This window comes from Rhinolophus sinicus, chromosome 16 (assembly GCF_057876585.1).
Source record: "Rhinolophus sinicus isolate RSI-liver-muscle chromosome 16, RSI-T2T, whole genome shotgun sequence".
Taxonomy (NCBI): Eukaryota; Metazoa; Chordata; class Mammalia; order Chiroptera; family Rhinolophidae; genus Rhinolophus; species Rhinolophus sinicus.
In genome coordinates, this window is record NC_142516.1 from 74,062,957 (window position 1) to 74,079,532 (window position 16,576).

At 44.6% G+C, this 16,576-nt stretch overlaps 1 protein-coding gene and 1 long non-coding RNA gene across 3 annotated transcripts in view; one reads left to right on the forward strand and one right to left on the reverse strand.

Annotated features, from left to right (window-relative positions):
• LOC141571106 (uncharacterized) overlaps positions 1-7,171 on the reverse strand; it is a 230,181-nt gene extending 223,010 nt beyond the window's left edge. Inside the window, exons 1-2 of the long non-coding RNA XR_012495677.2 lie at positions 7,002-7,171; positions 6,425-6,537 (exon numbers count right to left, since the gene is read on the reverse strand). This is a non-coding gene — a long non-coding RNA (uncharacterized LOC141571106). The remainder of the gene's footprint in view (positions 1-6,424; positions 6,538-7,001) is intronic.
• A 56-nt stretch (positions 7,172-7,227) lies between these two features.
• Positions 7,228-16,576, forward strand: part of ACO1 (aconitase 1) — a 54,087-nt gene continuing 44,738 nt past the window's right edge. The window contains exon 1 of one of the 2 annotated variants that reach the window (XM_019717682.3): positions 7,228-7,384. The gene's annotated coding sequence lies outside the window, so the exon portion shown is untranslated. Of the gene's footprint in view, positions 7,875-16,576 lie in introns of both variants that reach the window. The other variant, XM_019717683.3, reaches the window with a different exon arrangement.

A 16,576-nucleotide genomic window follows, 5' to 3' on the forward strand; every position in this document is an offset into this window, starting at 1 on the left:
TGTAACCCAAACAGGCACAGTTAACTCCTATCAGGATGTGTCATTAAACTTGATTTGGATCAGCATTACGTTGGTTTGGTAAAGTTACTCGGGCAGTGTCACCGAGTGGTCGTAGCCTCCTTTTCCATACAGGGCATAACCCAAGACCTCTCAAGCATCAGAGAAGCGTGTGAGTTTGTAACAGTCAGAATAAAACAAAGTTGTGCCAATACATGTGTTTGTACCTGTTTAAAGGGGGTCCAAGTTAGCAACTGCTATTGATGGCACCAGGCACAGCAGAATAATTCAGGACCAGCCATGTCCACAGATTGTCAGCTGCAGTTACTATTTGTCCCAAGTGGCAGTGTTGGATCTAGGCAACAATGAGACTATTAATTGCCCCCATTCTTGTACATTTGGGGTTTAAGGGTTGTTTAATCTATCAGCCTGTAGTCTTCCAAGTGTCAGAATGATAGCGGACCAGACAGCTAAATCATTGGCAATATTCCAAGAATCAGTAAAAAATATATATATAAGTTTCATCATAGGGAGTATTAGCCAGAGTTATAAGAATGACTTTCAGCTCTGCCCACTGAATGGACAGCCATACCTGTTTCCAGGAGGGCACATATGGAGCAACAGTTGAATGGCTGCAGCAGCCCAGTAGACACCAATAGGTTTCAACTCAGCCAAACCATCAGTGACCCAGGCCCAGGCATTAAGTGAACCTCTGTGAATCAAGGGCTCATTGAGCCAATGGCTTTACTTGAGGCGGCATAATGCAAATAAAACTTCCCCAAATCAGTATCTGCCACTTTTTCATCTCTCAACCTGCGATGTTGCTGGGACCGGCCACTGCATCTTTGAATATCCAATTTCCATTTGACAAGTGAGGAATATTGGACATTTTCCTTATTAGTTATCAAGTCTGAATTGATGCATCCCAAAATGGGGACATCAGACTGTAGAGTCACAGGCCTCTATGGGTCAGGTGTTCAGCTTCAAGAAGGACTGGCCAACAGGTCAATAGCCTCCCTTTTTTTTAAAGACATGTAGTTGGTGTCTGATTCCAGAAGGTGGCGATGTTGTACTAGGAAATTGCCTCCGCATTCTGCAACCTTAAGTCTTGAACTAAAGCTGTGATTTCCATTTCTTCTCAGATTTTATGTTCTTTTTGATAGACCACCAGAAAGAAGACCGCGGTTGCCTCTCTACATGCCACAGTTCCTGAATGGAAGAAAGCCTTCTGGACTCCATGAGCATTCACAGTACAAGCATGTATAATATATGCATGAATTATACAATCAGCACTGAAAGACTTTGAATCTACGAGTCCTCTTTGCAAGGTCGCTTTAACTTTCCTTCTTCACAGAAAATGTTGCCCAAACCTCATCAGTTGAATTTGGGACGCTCCTCCTCCCCTACAGCGGGGTTTCTGAACTGTGGCATTATTGATGTTTTGGGCTGGATAGTTATTTGTTTGGGGAAACATTCTGTGCACTGTAAGATGTTTAGCAGCATTCCTGCTTCTACCCACTGTCAGTAGAACACACACCCTCTGGTTGTGACAATCAAAGATGTCTCCAGACATTGCCAAATGTCCCTGGGGTGAGGGGTGGGGAGCCGAGGAAGGGAGGGACTAAATTGCCCTGGTTGAGAACTGCCCTATGGGAATATAAACCAATGGCCCATGTTCCAATGAACCAATAGACAAGAAGTCTAACAGGTGTGTCAGGGGCTATTGCTTTTGGAAGTCCAGAAAGTAGAAGAGATGCAATGGTAGATAGGCTGAAGACAGGCTGCGGAGGATGGCTTTTTATCCTTTCTCTTCAAGCTAGGCTCAACACCAGTTTCCTTGCCTCCATTATTACAGCTTCCCCCACAGTCCTCAGTGGCTTTAGATACCCTTGCATCCAGCACCCCAGCATTCAGCACCTCAGCATCCAGCCCCCCTTCCCCAACTAGCAGAGTAAGATTGTGAACTGAGCACTGGTATACCACAGCACTAAAAAATTATTTGAATTCCTCCCCTCCTTAAGTTCCCCAAGCATACTCAGCTTTTTTCCTGAAAGCGGCTGAAGTTGGAGTATGGGGTAAGGGAGGAGTCGGGAGGTACAGAAAGACTGAGCAAAACTTTGCATTGACTTCCAGTTTCAAGCAGCTGCCAGCAACTTGAGCTCATCCGAACAAATATCTGATTTTGGTCCACCTAAAGCTCTGTCTCCTTATTGGTAATGTCATTTATTTAAGTTTTGGAAATCCCTTGGTTGCCCCACTTTTATCGACCCTTTGTCATATAACATCTCTTTTTCTTCCTGCTCTTGAACACAGTGAGCAGCACAATCAGACATCATTTAGGTAGATTGTTTCAGCCCTGCCTCTTGCCACTTAGCCTCTAAAAATTCAGCAACAAGTAGGACAGTGGGGACCCTTACTCACCTTGCTCACCACTTGAGTGAGAGCATCTGCTACTGGAGCCTCAGGATATTCTCATGTTCACTAACAGCCCTGGGGTCTTCCAAAAAGGAATGTCTTCCAGTACCCCTCTTGTCACCAAAACTCAGGCTCATAGATATTACCCTTCACAAGCTAATAATTTCACCTGTTGCTGTTTCATGGATGTTGGCAGAAGACACAAGATTCTTGGCTCAGAGATAAAGTACTTTATTACTCATACACAGCAAGTAGCATGAAAGTAATATTGCATCGGTTCTCCATAGGGACAACAGGTACAGGCCCAGGTGGATGTTATGCATATAATGAGTTTGTTTTGTAGCTGAGAGAAAATGATTTTGGGGAATCCACTGCTTTTATAGTAACTGAAAGGTCAGAAAGAAATACCTAGAATGAACAATGAAGAGCCTAAAGCATGGAAAAGAATGAAGACAACATAAGAGACATAGAGACTATAGTAAGACTTTAAAAAAATAGTTAAAGGAATATGTGAAAGCAATCTCTTGATAAACTGGTAATAGAAATGAGTCCAATTAGTGACAAATGTGCAGTTTTTTTAAACTCTCACTTGTCATTGTTACCAAATCATTTTCTGGGGAACAAATATTAAATCAGTAGCAGCAGCCTCAGAACATTGACATCACTGCTCCCAATTTCCACCACCCAGGATGAGGAGCATCTGTACCTGGGGCGCCAACCGTGAAATACAGGGCTGTGGCAGGGAGCTGTGCTATCATCAGGGAGAAGAAGCCCTAAACATAAAGTAACAAGGGATTATATGGTGACAGACCAACATTCCCTCCTGGAATATTTAAGTTCCTCTTCTGCAAAGAATAAATAATTTATAACCTCAGGGTATCCAATGATTTCACTTAAATAAAATTATATTTGGTTGCATAGAGGTTAAAAGCACAAGCCCTGTATGAGCACAGTAATATGAGTCTGAACAGCCTTTGTTCACACCCCAGCATCACCATTTACAAGCTATGTGACCTGGAGCAAATTATATGATCACTCTGAGTCTCAATGGCCTCATCTGCAAAACAGCAACAATGTCACCAGCCTGAAAGGGTTGTTGTGAAGATTCAATAGGACCCTGAATCATATTTGGCTTTTATTATTAGCTATATTGAGAGAAGTGGTGATTGTAAAGCAGGTAGCCAAAGGATCCTGGTTCCCTGGGAAGGCAGCTCAGGGATTCTGGCACTTAGGCAGTAAGAAAGAGAGCCCAAAACTTAAGAATATGACAGACATGGTGGGGGGTGGCACTTTGATATTTGTGGGGGGCCAAGATAAGGCTAAGAACTGCCTTATTATGAATATAGCATTTTTTTTAGAAGAACAGAAAGCATTTATTTTAAACTTCCTCTGGTACGAGGAAGACATAAATTCAGTGATAAACTTAGGTATTCTAGAGACCCTTCAAACAAGAATGTCAGAAGGACCAACTTATACTTTATTTATTGCCAAACAGATGTCTCCCCTCTGTGTTATGAGAACACTGAACAGCACAGAGGCCAACAGAGTAACAGAGTAGAGGGCAGGTGAAATGACAGTAAGTCAGTCAACAAACTTGTATTGAGCACCTACTATGCTCCAGGCTCCACATTAGGGGTGATAAACAAATTGACATTGTCCCATCATCATAGAGCGTATATTTCGAAGTACCAGCGCCCTGGTGCCAAAATGTGGACATGCTAGAGCAGAGTCACCTGTAGTATTTAGATTCCTCAGACACTGAACACAATCGCACCCTGACCTAATGAATCAGACATTCTAGGAGATGGTGGACACAAGAGGCTGTATTTTAAATAAGTGCCCTCTGGTGATTCTAAGAAACACCCAATTTGGGACCCACCACTGCTTTTTCTCAAAGGACGGTTGGACCCTCAAACTCGGTCTCTCTAGAGGGCAACATGGAAATGTGTGATTTTAATGCACCAAGAGGTGTGAGAATCATTATGCTAAACTGCCTTTCTCTTACACTTCCTTACTATTAAATAATATGTGTGAAAGTACATTATGAATTGCAAAGTTCTGGGGGAGAAACTTTTGTTCCATGACGGGACTGCTGCTGGGACCCTTGGGCTGGGCCTGGGCCAGAACGGAGACCACTGACCAAAAACCCCCCTTACAGACTAAGTGATTATAAATGATGTTAATTCTGACATAAACCAGCACCCCTCCTCTGCCTCCTACTACCGTGTTTCCCTGAAAATAAGACCTAGCTGGACAATCAGCTCTAACGCATTTTTTGGAGTAAAAATTAATATAAGACCCCCAGCTAAAGGAGTATAACGAGGCATTCCTAATTGCTTAACAGGTCTCTGACCGAATCCTCATGTTCTTCTTAAAGTAGCAGAAGCTTCTGGTAGCAGGCTGCTAGAACAGTGCTGTTATCTCAACCGTAGACCTTTCTGCCACTGGGAGCAGATCAGCGTGCATGAACAGTTACCTCACCTGGATGGCTTCCTCCCAGAAGATTCATAAAGTATACACACTCCTCTGGCCCACCTGCAGAATCTTTTGTGTTACAACAGACATATTTCCCAGGCAGACCCTGTATGAGCATAGTAATATGACTCTGAACCCCGTAGATGTTTAGCTTTTTCAACACATCATGAGATCCAAATTTAAGATGCAGTTTATTCCTCATCCTGAATACCACATCTTAAAATGAGGAAGAAACTGCATGTAGGAGGGAACAGATAGGTGGTTTAGAGAAGATACTGAATTGCCATTTTAGATATGAAGAATGGCAGGTGACTTTGGAATATCTGGGTGGCGATACCCCACAAATGGCTGGAAATAAAGAGTGTAGAGATCCGAAGAGGGTTAAGATCAATGAAAAAGATGTAGCGGGCTTCAGCTAGAGGTGGCAGGGAGTTTGCATAGAAAGTAAAGAAAACTCAGTAAATGGAGTCACATGTAAAGTGAGAGAAGAAAGTGCAGTGAAAAAGCCTAAAAAGAGGGACCAAAGAGAGAAGAGATGAGTCATGAAAGCAGAGGGCTCTAAAGCCAGAAGGAGGTTAAAATTTCAAAGAAAGACTAGTCACCAGTGTCAAATACCACAGAGCAGTCAGCAAGGACAGGCACGGAAGGGAGGTCACTGGATTTGCAGTCAGCATGTCACTAGTGACATTCCCAAGAGCAACAGAGCAGAGTGATGTGGGAACTATTTCCTACATGGTCTTGGCCAGAGTATTTACTAATAAATCTCAATTCCCTTTATACTTCTGATTTAACTATTTTCTGTCAAGGATTACCAGTTATATGCCTGTTAACATTTTACATTAAGAAATTTTGCTTTCTGAAGGGCTGCCTCAGTAAGAATCAAAATTTAGCTGAATGCATTCTCTCCCTACCCCACCAACCCTGCTGTCTCTATACTGTCCCTAATTTGCAAGAGGACTCTAGCATTATTTTTCAGGGTTTGTCGTGAATCTCTGGTATATGGTGGACACTCAAGGAAAGTTTGTTCAATGAATATGAATGGAAAGAATTTAGGGAGTGGGTGGGAAGAAAGTCTCCCCCCATGTTGGAAATATAGTTGTAAATATCCCCTCTTTCAAAATTAAATATAACCCTTTATATTTAAAAATTAAATATAACTAGGGGATAGCTGTAGTCTATAAAGTAACATGATTAAAAAAAAAAAAAGTGTGGGCTTCAGAGTCAGACAAACTTGAGAACTGAATCCCAGCTATGGGATGTCTCATATTTGCAAAATGGGGTAATATTCCTCACTTCATAGGGCAGTTGGGAGAGTTGAATTAAGTAACATATGTAAAGATTCAATTACAAGGCCCTACACAGAGTAAGAGCATGGTAACTGGTAGCTGTCTGTATTAGTATTAACTATTAGTTATTCATCTTAGTATGTTTATTCAGATACTCAACACAGAAAACTACAATACTTCCACAAGTAAGTTGGGCAGGAAAACCTCACCACCTTTCATCTAGAAAGATCTAATCACTTCTTTAGACTCACGTTTGCCTGCGTGGGTGCAACTCCAACCAAACGACCAAAAACAGGTCCTATGAAGAAGGTCCACTCAGTGTCAACTCTCAGCCTTTTCTCTGACTTCTGACCCAGCAAACAGCCTGCATTATAAAGCGTTTGTACCGGTTAAAAAAAAATTACACATGGGGGCAGCCAGTTAACTCAGTTGGTTAGAGCGTGGTGCTAACACCAAGGTTATCGGTTTGATCCCCACATGGGCTGCACCCTCCTTAAAAAAAAAAAAAAAAAAAAAAATTACACATAGAAACTGCATTCGTAAGGAACCCGTGAAGTCCTATCCTGTCAGCGTGCCCCTGATGCCTACATGGCACGCTTTGCAAGGAATTAAGGTGGGGGTTAAGGTGGGGGTTAAGCTGGGGGTGGGGGTGGGGGTGTTTGTGACAGAGAGGCGAGACGAGGCGGTGGGGAGGAGCGAGGCCATCACTCATATCCGCAGCAGCCAAAAAATGAAACCTTAGGGAAGCGTTATGGCCAAATCATTTGTAAAAACTGCATTTCTTCCCCTCCCTTTCGGCTCACTTCGTAGAGCGAGCTGCGCACTTACACTCCATGTCCCAAAGTGAGCGAAAGTCACCTGGGTCCCAGGCCCTGGGCACGCGAGAGTGGACCCGCGCCCAGGGTGGAGTCAGTCCGCTTGCGCCAACTGCCCTGTGGGCAACCCTCCTTCCCACCGAAGGCGAAGTCACCCCAGCGCGGGTGAGGGAGCGGGGAAGGCAGGACGGACTCCGCCCCGCGGCTCGGACCACAACCCCGGCGGCCCCGCCCCCGCTCCGCCCATCGGCCGGTGGCCGGGGATTGAAGGGGGTGGAGCACGGAGGTGGCAGCGGCTGGAACCTTGCGGCTCACGGGAGCGCGCCCCAGTGCACGGGAGCGCGCTCAGCAGCTCGGTGTTCTTCTGCTCTCCGGAGCCCCGCGGTGCAGTCCCCGGTGAGTACTCACTAGGCCGGCCCGACGTCCTCGGGCAGCAGCGCCGGCCACCCTGTCCCGGGGAGTCGGTGCGAGCCTTTTCCGCGGCGTCCGGGGCACGTTCCCCTAGCGGGACTGCTGCGTGCAGAGCGGCCGGAGGCGGGAGAGTCCGGGAATGGCCGAGGGGAGAATCAGGGACTAGTTCCTGGGGACTGACCTCTCCTTCTAGTCCCCAGCCCATGCAGCGCGGGGAACAGGGGTCAGGGACGTGAAATGGCTCTCCTCGCCCCTATTTGCCTTGGCTACGCGTGCCACCCGGAGAATTCTCGGCGATGTTGTGCGGGCCTCACCGGGCAGTCCTCACCGAGGCTGTGCAGGCCGGCCGAGCTGGGAAGTCCTAACTTCCAGAAGGGTGTGCTGGCCTCAGCGGGTAGGCCTCGCCGAGCCCAGGCCTGCTGGATGGGGAGATCCTCACTGAGGAGCCGGCAGATTGTGGAATCCACACCTAGTGGTAAGGGGAAAATGGGGCGAGGGGAAAAGACCCCCTCGGTGGAACGTAGAAGGTTTGGGCACAGGGCCCACCCTAATAGATTCAGAGACCCAGGAAGGAGCTTGGGTTTCTTAATTCAGCCAGCAGATCAGAATGGCATATCCTTCCTGCCACATACACAACCCTCCTGGGGGTCCCCTAGGGGGCTGGGGTCACAGCCTATAGGACAGTAGTCCTCAAACTTTTGGGGAGGCCCAGACACCCCTTTACGTTCTTAAAAAATAGTATACTAAGGAGATTTTGTTTATGTGGATTACGTATTTCAATATTTACCATACAACTGAGAATGTTTTACTATAGTTAATTCATTTAGAAATAATTGTGGGCCTATTAAATGTTAACATATTTTTATGAAAGTAATCGTATTTTCCAAAACAGAATGTTACTGAGAAGAATGGCATTGTTTTATATATTTGCAAATCTCTTTAATGTTAGATTTCATAGTAGGCAGTGGATTCTTAGATCTGCTTCTGCAATCAGTCTGTTACCGTACCACATCATGTAGCCTCAGAAAACTCCACTGTATATTCTTGAAAACATAAGAGTGAAAGAGGCAAATAGTATCCTGGTATTACTGGGGAAGTGGTTTTGACCTTGTGGATCCCGAGAGTCCCCTGTACCGCACCACACGTTGAGAACCACTGGTGTAGGAAATGCTTTGGAGGGTTAAATGGTTAATCCTGCTTCTTCTTTGTGAGCCTTCCTCTGAATGGGAACACATACCATCCCATGCCAGGGACAGTGTTAACCTCTGTTATTTGGCATCAACCTTGACTTCACTTTGGATACCAAGTGCTACGTCCCCACGTAAGTGATGGTGAGCCCTGCTGGCCTCCTGAAAACTCAGCAAGGCTCACAGGTGGCTTTGGTTGTTTCCGTGCCTGCAGAGCTGGACCTGACTGTGCATTCACATTGCAGCAGTGATGTGGCAGACAGGATGGGGGGTGTCAGAGAAGAACCCCCAGGGAGTCCATGCCAAGTGTGTAGGGGTTTGTGTGAGAGTTACTAAGTGATCAGTTAACTTCCAAAACAACAGTGATGCATGATTTTTGCCTTCCTTTCCTCCACGTTCATTTCTGTTTGTAGTTGTGTAGCCTTGAGTTTGTTGGAATCTGATTCCCCAGTCTTGGTGCTTCTTGCACTTTCCACTTTCAGAGGTGTGTCACTGTGAGGGGCCGTTCCTCAGCCCCTGCCAGAAAGGAATGTCCTGCATCCTGCTATGTGGTAGGTGGGATCCCTCACTGGACTATTTCCTTGACTTCATATTCTGTCAGCACAAGTTCCAGTTGGAAATTACAAACGTATGTACATCAAAGGAAAATAATTCTCTAACTCTGCCCTCCCTTTTATTCCTCCGTCCACAGAGCCTCTCATGCTCTGTCTGATGAAGCAGCTGGGACACTGCAGCCCATACTTTTGAAAGGTTGCAAGCAGATGATCATGTTGCATCTGCTGTTACACTGTGCACTGATGGGAGAAAGCAGTGGGATCTATCTAACCTCTGAGCACCTGCTCTGTTCTTTGTATAAAGATACTTATTGGCCACCTACTTACCAAGTGCCCAGTTCTGCACTGGGCACCGGGGAAAGCAGTGAGCACAAACAGATACGACCCCTGTCTCTGGAGCTTACAGCCTGGTCACTCAGTTAACTGCTGACTAATTGAGACAGTGCAATGTCAGTGTTCACATGAAACGTAGTCCTATGTGGAGAACAATACACCTTGCAGATGTGTGCATCAGAGCATGTGCTGAGGAAGCCAGAGTCCCAAACTGTGGAGTTAATAATAAAACCAACATTTATTATCATGTGCTTGGCAAAGAACTTCCTTTGCCTTCCTTCCTCCACTCTTTCTTTTATGGGGGAAGTCATTCTCTGTGAGGAAGTCAAACTCTGTACAGGGAATTGAGCTTCATGCTGGTCCCAGTGACCAGGCCAGTCTTGGACAAGATACTATCTCTATCTGGGCTGCAGTGTCTTTATCTGTAAAGTGAGGGCTTGGGACATTGCAAATGTCCCAAGCTCGTTGGAGCTGGTTTACACTAGCATTTGTATGCATTTCTTCCCATTTCCATGGTCAGTGGTGTCACATTTTTTAGCTTGAAGTAAGTAAGCCATTATGGGTATATTAGCACCCCACACCCACACCCAGTAAGCTCTTAAAGGTTTACCAGCACATTATTGGTATTGTCAGAGCCCGGGTGATTTTTCTTTGTATTTTAATAGAAAACAAATTCATTAGCTAGGACAAAAACACTGAATATGGGGTATGTGATTCAAGTTCACCAAAACTTTTGATAGGGAAAATACGAGATCAGACAATTACGTTCGCAAACTCATCTTAGAAAAGTGCTACATACGTCATTGTTGAATATCACTACAGTCACCTTCGAAGTACTCCCCTTAAGAAGCTATGCACCAATGCCAGCACCTAGTCCACCCTTCAGAGCAATTTTGGAACTCTTTTTCTGGATTGGCCATCAAAGTTATCGTCGAATTACCCTTGATGTCCTGAATGTCATCAAAATGTCTTCCTTTCAACATTTCCTTTTATCTTCGGGTAGAGAAAGAAGTCATTGGGGGCCAGATCAGGTAAGTAGGGAGGGTGCTCCAATACAATTATTTGTTTACTAGCTGAAAACGCCCTCAAAACAGTGCCATGTAAACTGGTGCATTGTCGCCATGCGAGAGCCAAGAATTGTTGGCGAAAAGTTCAGGTCGTTTTTGTCTAACTTTTTCAAGCAGCCTTTTCAGCACTTCCAAATAGTAAACTTGGTTAACTGTTTATCCAGTTGGTACAAATTCATAATGAATAAGCCCTCTGATATCAAAAAAGGTTAGCAACATTGTTGCAATAAGTTCACAAACTCAATTGTCAGACCTAGTACAGTCTGTTTTCCCTATGTCCTAGAACACAGGTCAGCAAACTTTTCCGTAAGTGGGAAAATAGTATTTTAGACTTGGTGGGCTATGCAGTCTCTGTTTCAACTATTCAGCTCTGCTATTATAGTATGAAAGCAACCCTAGGCAATACGTAAACAAATTCATACAACTGGGTTCCAGTAAAACTTTGTTTACAAAAACGGGTGCTAGAACACAGTTTGCAGACCCCTGTCCTCGCATGTGAGAACAGGAGCCATGCTTCAAGGAGGCAGTTTCATGGAAAAGGAAATTCTCCAGGACTTGATTCATGAATACCAGGGACTTGATACTCTAAGACAGAGATAGCTGGAGTGGCAACTGCAAAGGATTTGGAATCAACTGAAGAAGAATCCATAGTAGGTTGTATGAAGGAAAGCCAAGTATGTTCAAGTTTTGGATGCAAGCAGGGTGTGTCTTTATTCCCAAATGCCTCTCTGGAGCAATGTCAGACATGCTTGGATGGATGGACCTGCAGTCTAACCCAGTGTGCAAATTTTGGGTGTTCTTATGCAAAAATCAGTAGTGTCTCTAACAGCTATCCTAATTCCAGGGGCAGGGACAAAGGAAATGTTAAGAAAGGAAAATCCTCATTAGAAGTGTGTCTGTTCACTGTATGTGTACATTGTGTGTATGGTCATGTATGTGTATATGGGTATTTGTATATATGTACCTAAATTTTTGTGTGTATGTGGGATTACATATTCCATGTATTTAAAATAGCCTTATAAATGTTGGGAAGACAGACATACCAAACTATTAACTGTAACCAGTTCTAGGCAGTGGAATGGTGTCGTGCGGGAGACCCTGCTCGCTGCGCCATTTTTCAGGCGGGGCGGCCTGCGGGGTCTCTGCTCCCGCTCCCCACACAAGAACGCAGGATATGGTGAGGCCAGAAAGGAACACCCACGGAGCCATAGGTAGGGGAATCATACCACTATGGTCTTACTGGAGGCTGGGTTCACTGGACGCGCGACCTGCTGTCCACTCCTCCGCCAACCGACCGACGACTCTCCTCGACTCTGTTCCTCCGCTCTCTTCCGCTCTCCTCGGCTCTCCTCCGTAGCCGCAGCAGTTATACCGGCGGCCAATCGGCTAACCAGCCACAGCCGACGGCCATTCAGCCACAGCTGACGGCCATCCGCTACCCGAGCCAGCACCTTTCCACATGAGGCCGAGAGCCTGTAAACTACTTTCTGGGGCTCTGTCCCCACAAATGGGGTGGAAGGAAGGAAGGGGATTTTTACTGGTTGCTTTTTATAATAACCATATGTCTGCCTAACCTGCAACATTCACGTATTGCTTTTACAACCCAAAAACCAAGAAAACAAAACCTAAGTTCCCAACAACCTATACTTTTACAAGGAAGAGTTATTTCTCTAGTAAGAATGTACTACAACCTCCTCTCTCCCCAATAAAACAAATTACCAGAATTGTCATATGCAGTTCTGAACAAGTGTATTCAACACTAGTGTATACACTATATAAGAACTCAAAAAGATGTTGAGAAAGAGCCCTCTCAGATCAAAACATTTTGTTAAACAGGACTGTTTGATTTAAGCACCTGTCCAAGGTTAGATCAAAGTGTTCTTTAATGAGCTATCATGCAGCCCTTAAACTGGTGTTGTAAAATGCTGTTTTACGAGATATCCTGAAGTACAGTTTTTAAGTTTAAAAACTTGTTACCCAAGTCCGTTTCCCTGTGATTCTATTTTTATGCAGAGAGAAAGCCTGTGCACAAATGTATGGGTGTGCCTATGCATGGACAGAGGCAAAGATCTGCCAAAAGCTGAGTGCTTTGCTCTTGGTGGTAGGGTACAGTTGGATTTTAAATTGTCTTCACTTTGCTTATTAATATTTTCTAGCAAGTATTTTTAAATTTGATATGACACGTATTAAATGTGATGAGACCAAAAATACCCCCTACAGTTACTGGTGCCCATAGTACATTGACAACAACCGGGTTGCCTTCATTTTTCTTTGATGGTGGACGTAGCATCAACTTGCCTTTGTGCAAATTCCTGCTGCTTTCTTTTCTCCCAGTGAGAAGTGGAAAAACAAGTGCAGAGTGAGAATAATGGGGAACCGAAAATGGGCACGCTGTCAGACTGCAGTCACGTTGTGCTGTGCTACTTCCCCGTAGTGTGGGCTTCAACCTCAGCCCCCGCTCTCCCTCCAGCTGACCCGGAGGTTAGAAAGTTCTTCATCAGGTTAGCAACCATCACCTGAGAAGCCATCAATTGACCATCTCCCTAGATCAGCGGGCCTTCATTTCTTCCTCAGCTATTTTAAATGGGAAATTTCAGACATACAAAGTGGAGTAGAAGCCCTCAGCTTCGTGAACTAGGAACATTAACATTTGACCAATCTTGTTTCATCTATACCTTCCCTCAAACTCACTTGTTTTTTCCTCTGCCGGTAGTTAGTATCTTCACTTTCAACTGTATAAATTAACAACAACAACAAATCATTCTTGTTGTGTCTTTTTAGTAACAAGCATGTTTTGACTGCTGTAGCAAAACGTTTAAACTATCCCACCCTGACTTCCGCCCACCAGAACCACCGACCGAACGGACCTTGAATGCTTGCTACAGTGTCCTGCTTCTCTCTGCTGCTGCTGCATTTGCTCTTCTCTCTGTCTGACTCGGTCTTCCCTTTTTCCTTCTCCCACTTCTCTGTAAAGCCTTTCTGAAGTCCCCTACTTACAGTTGTCTCTTTCCTATGACCTTTCTGATGATCCTTATCATACTGTGGTGACTTGTGTGCTTATCTTAGTCTCCTGGGTAGATTGTATTCTGTGTAAAAGGAAGGAGTTTTCCTGATCTCCTGTATTACTTAGCAATGCTTACTGCAAAGAAGATGCTCAAGAAATAGATACTAAATTAATTTATATTAAGTTCATTGGAGGAAAACTTTTATTATAAAAGAAATGTATCACATTAAAAGAAAAACTTACACATAACTACCTAGGACCAGGAATTCACCTGCAAGAATTTTAAAAGATTTTAAAGAATGGTGACGAAAAGACTCTTCTAAAAAGGCAACTTTTTTGAAAAAATATTTTTCTTTATGGTCTGTTGTCATTTTTTTCCAAATATGTGTCTGGAGGCTTTAGGTCTTCTCGGATTTTAGAATGTTTTTCCCCCCAGTAGATAAGAGTGACTCTGGCTATATTCTAGAATATCTATTGTGTTTTAAAATGTAGATTCAAATCTTCAGTAAAAGAAATACGCTACATTTAGGGCCCTCATGCCCCATGAAGTAAGTTGATGCCAATCTCATGAATAATGGTAGTTCTCAGGCAGAGAGTTCCCAGTGTACACTGTGCTTTCATCCGTTACCTTGTTTAGTTATCACAGCAGCCGTTGTGAGCTGGGCAGAGCAGTGTTACCTTAAATCTGCAAAGAAGTAAACAGGTTTAGGGAGATAAAGTGAACCTTGTCTATGGCAGAAGATGGCAGAGTGATTTTAAGTATAGGTTGCAAACCGAAGGGCTTTGAGATTAGATGTTGCAAACATGCAAAGACAGGAAACTTTCTAAGCATTATATGTCTTTGGGAGACAGACCAGGTTCTTGAGTAAGTGTGTATCCCTGAATGCCATGGAAGTACTAAAGTGATATCACACTCTGAAACAATCATTTCTCACAGTCTGCGTTAGTCTTGGTTGTAAAAATTAATCTGCCTGCTTATGTAATTAACAAGGCTGCTGTGCATGAGTGCTGGCGTGGTTCTCTCGCAGTCTCCTTCTTGACCTAAGGAGAACTCTGGGCCTGCCCGTCTTTGAATAGCGTGACTTGCCCAGGCTATTGCTCAAACAGACATTTATGGAGGACTTAATTATCTTTAGTCCCATCATCCTTTTATGACCATTATTGTAAAATTACCGAGCATAGTACATGTTGTGGCATAGTTCATGAAGAAAGTATGTCAGTCTAAGAAAGTATCCCCCCTACGTGATCACCAGGTTTGAAGTTTTGGTTGCCAAGAGGTGACTCAATCTTTGCTGACAGCTGTTACAAACAAGAGCTGTGCACGTAGCGGGGATACTTTCTTAGACTGACATACTTTCTTCAGACATAGCAAAAGTGCCATTCTGTGGTAGTGGTAGGATCAAGACCAGCCTCAGCACTGGTTTTAAGGATGGTATGTTTCATAAAACCTTTCTTTGCTCAGATAAGGAATCAGTCACGTTGTAAGTGCTGATGGTGTCTATATTATTGACACCAACCCATCCTTTAAAAGTTATCTATCATACACATTTTGCCAAAATCAAGGATATTTTAGGGGAAATAGAGGTTAACAGGCTAGTCCTCACATATATACCTTAGAGTGTGACCATTGTTTTAAAGTAAGATTTAGTTGTTTGAAATCCAACTTGGGTCTTTGTTGAGAAGTGATGATAAAATGCTATCACTTTTGCTGCCTACTAGGAGGTAGTGTGGTGCAAGGGAATGGGCCCTGGCCTTAGGGGGCCATGCGCCAGACACGAAACCTTGGCAAGTTACTTAACCCCTCTGATCCTCAGTCATCCTGCCTGTAAAATGGGGTGGTAATGCCTTTCTCACAGAGTTGCTGAGGGACCACATTAGACAACGTGGGTAAGATACCTGGCATCCCACAGACACTCGGCACATGTCACCAGGCTCCAGTGCTTATAGAGTGATATAACACTCATGGCATAATGCCTAATAATTGCTGCTTTTGAACTTAAGTCCCAACCCAGACCTCCTGAGCTCCAGACCCACATGTGCTGTTGGACGTTGTCATCCCAAATTCACCAGATCTAAAACCAGCATCCTGGTACTCATCCTCGGCATTGGCTCTGCCAGGTTGCCCAAACGAGCGACATAGGAGCCTTCCTAGACCTCTCTTTCTTCAATACTCACCCTCAGTCCATTCTGCAACCTTAACTCTTCCTGGGATCTATATCCTCTACTCCTTTTTCTGACTTGACTGTAATAGCACCATAACCTGCCTCCCTGACACCAGCTCAGCATCCTTCCCCAGAGTCAGTGCCCACCACTGCCAGAGTGATTTCTGAAAGCCCGATCAGCTCTTGAAGATGCCAGCGTAGAATCCTTTAATGGTGCATCCTTGTCTTCAGGATAAATCCGAGCCTTTCTGCATGTGCTGTTTTTCTGCCCAGAATATTCTTTCCCTGACTCCCTCCCTCTGTCCTTCTGGAAGACTCATGCATGGTAGTGCCTGTACCTGAAGGCCTTCCTGACCCCACCCATGCTGGATTAGGGGCTGTCTCTGGAGGCTTCTTTGTCACCCTCCCTCCACCACTGCTGTAGCATGGACTGCATGATGCTGTCATTACCTCCTGCCTGGTCTGTGTGTGACTGAAGAGCAGGGGGACTTTTATCCCTTTATCCTGGTGGTCCATAAATGTCAAAGGTATAAATGAACCTATGTCAGTCCCTTCTCTTAGACAATTCAGAGAAACCCAGGTACAGATGTGTCATGGTTTAATGCAACTCTATTACTTGTCACGTCTTTGACCCAATGAAATGCCGTTGCATAGAGATGTCATGCCACTGTGCAAGCCACTGAGATGGGACTAGAGCATAGTTGCTGAAGTTCTGAGCTCTAGAATCTGATGGGCTTGGGTTTGAGTTCCAGTTCTCCCTTTCAATGCACCAGCAGTCTGGCTTTTGATTTCCAGCTCCTAAGCACACACAGCTATACTGCTATGGGGAAAGGATGTGCTGGTCCAAAAACAGGAGCATTGGGTCCTCCT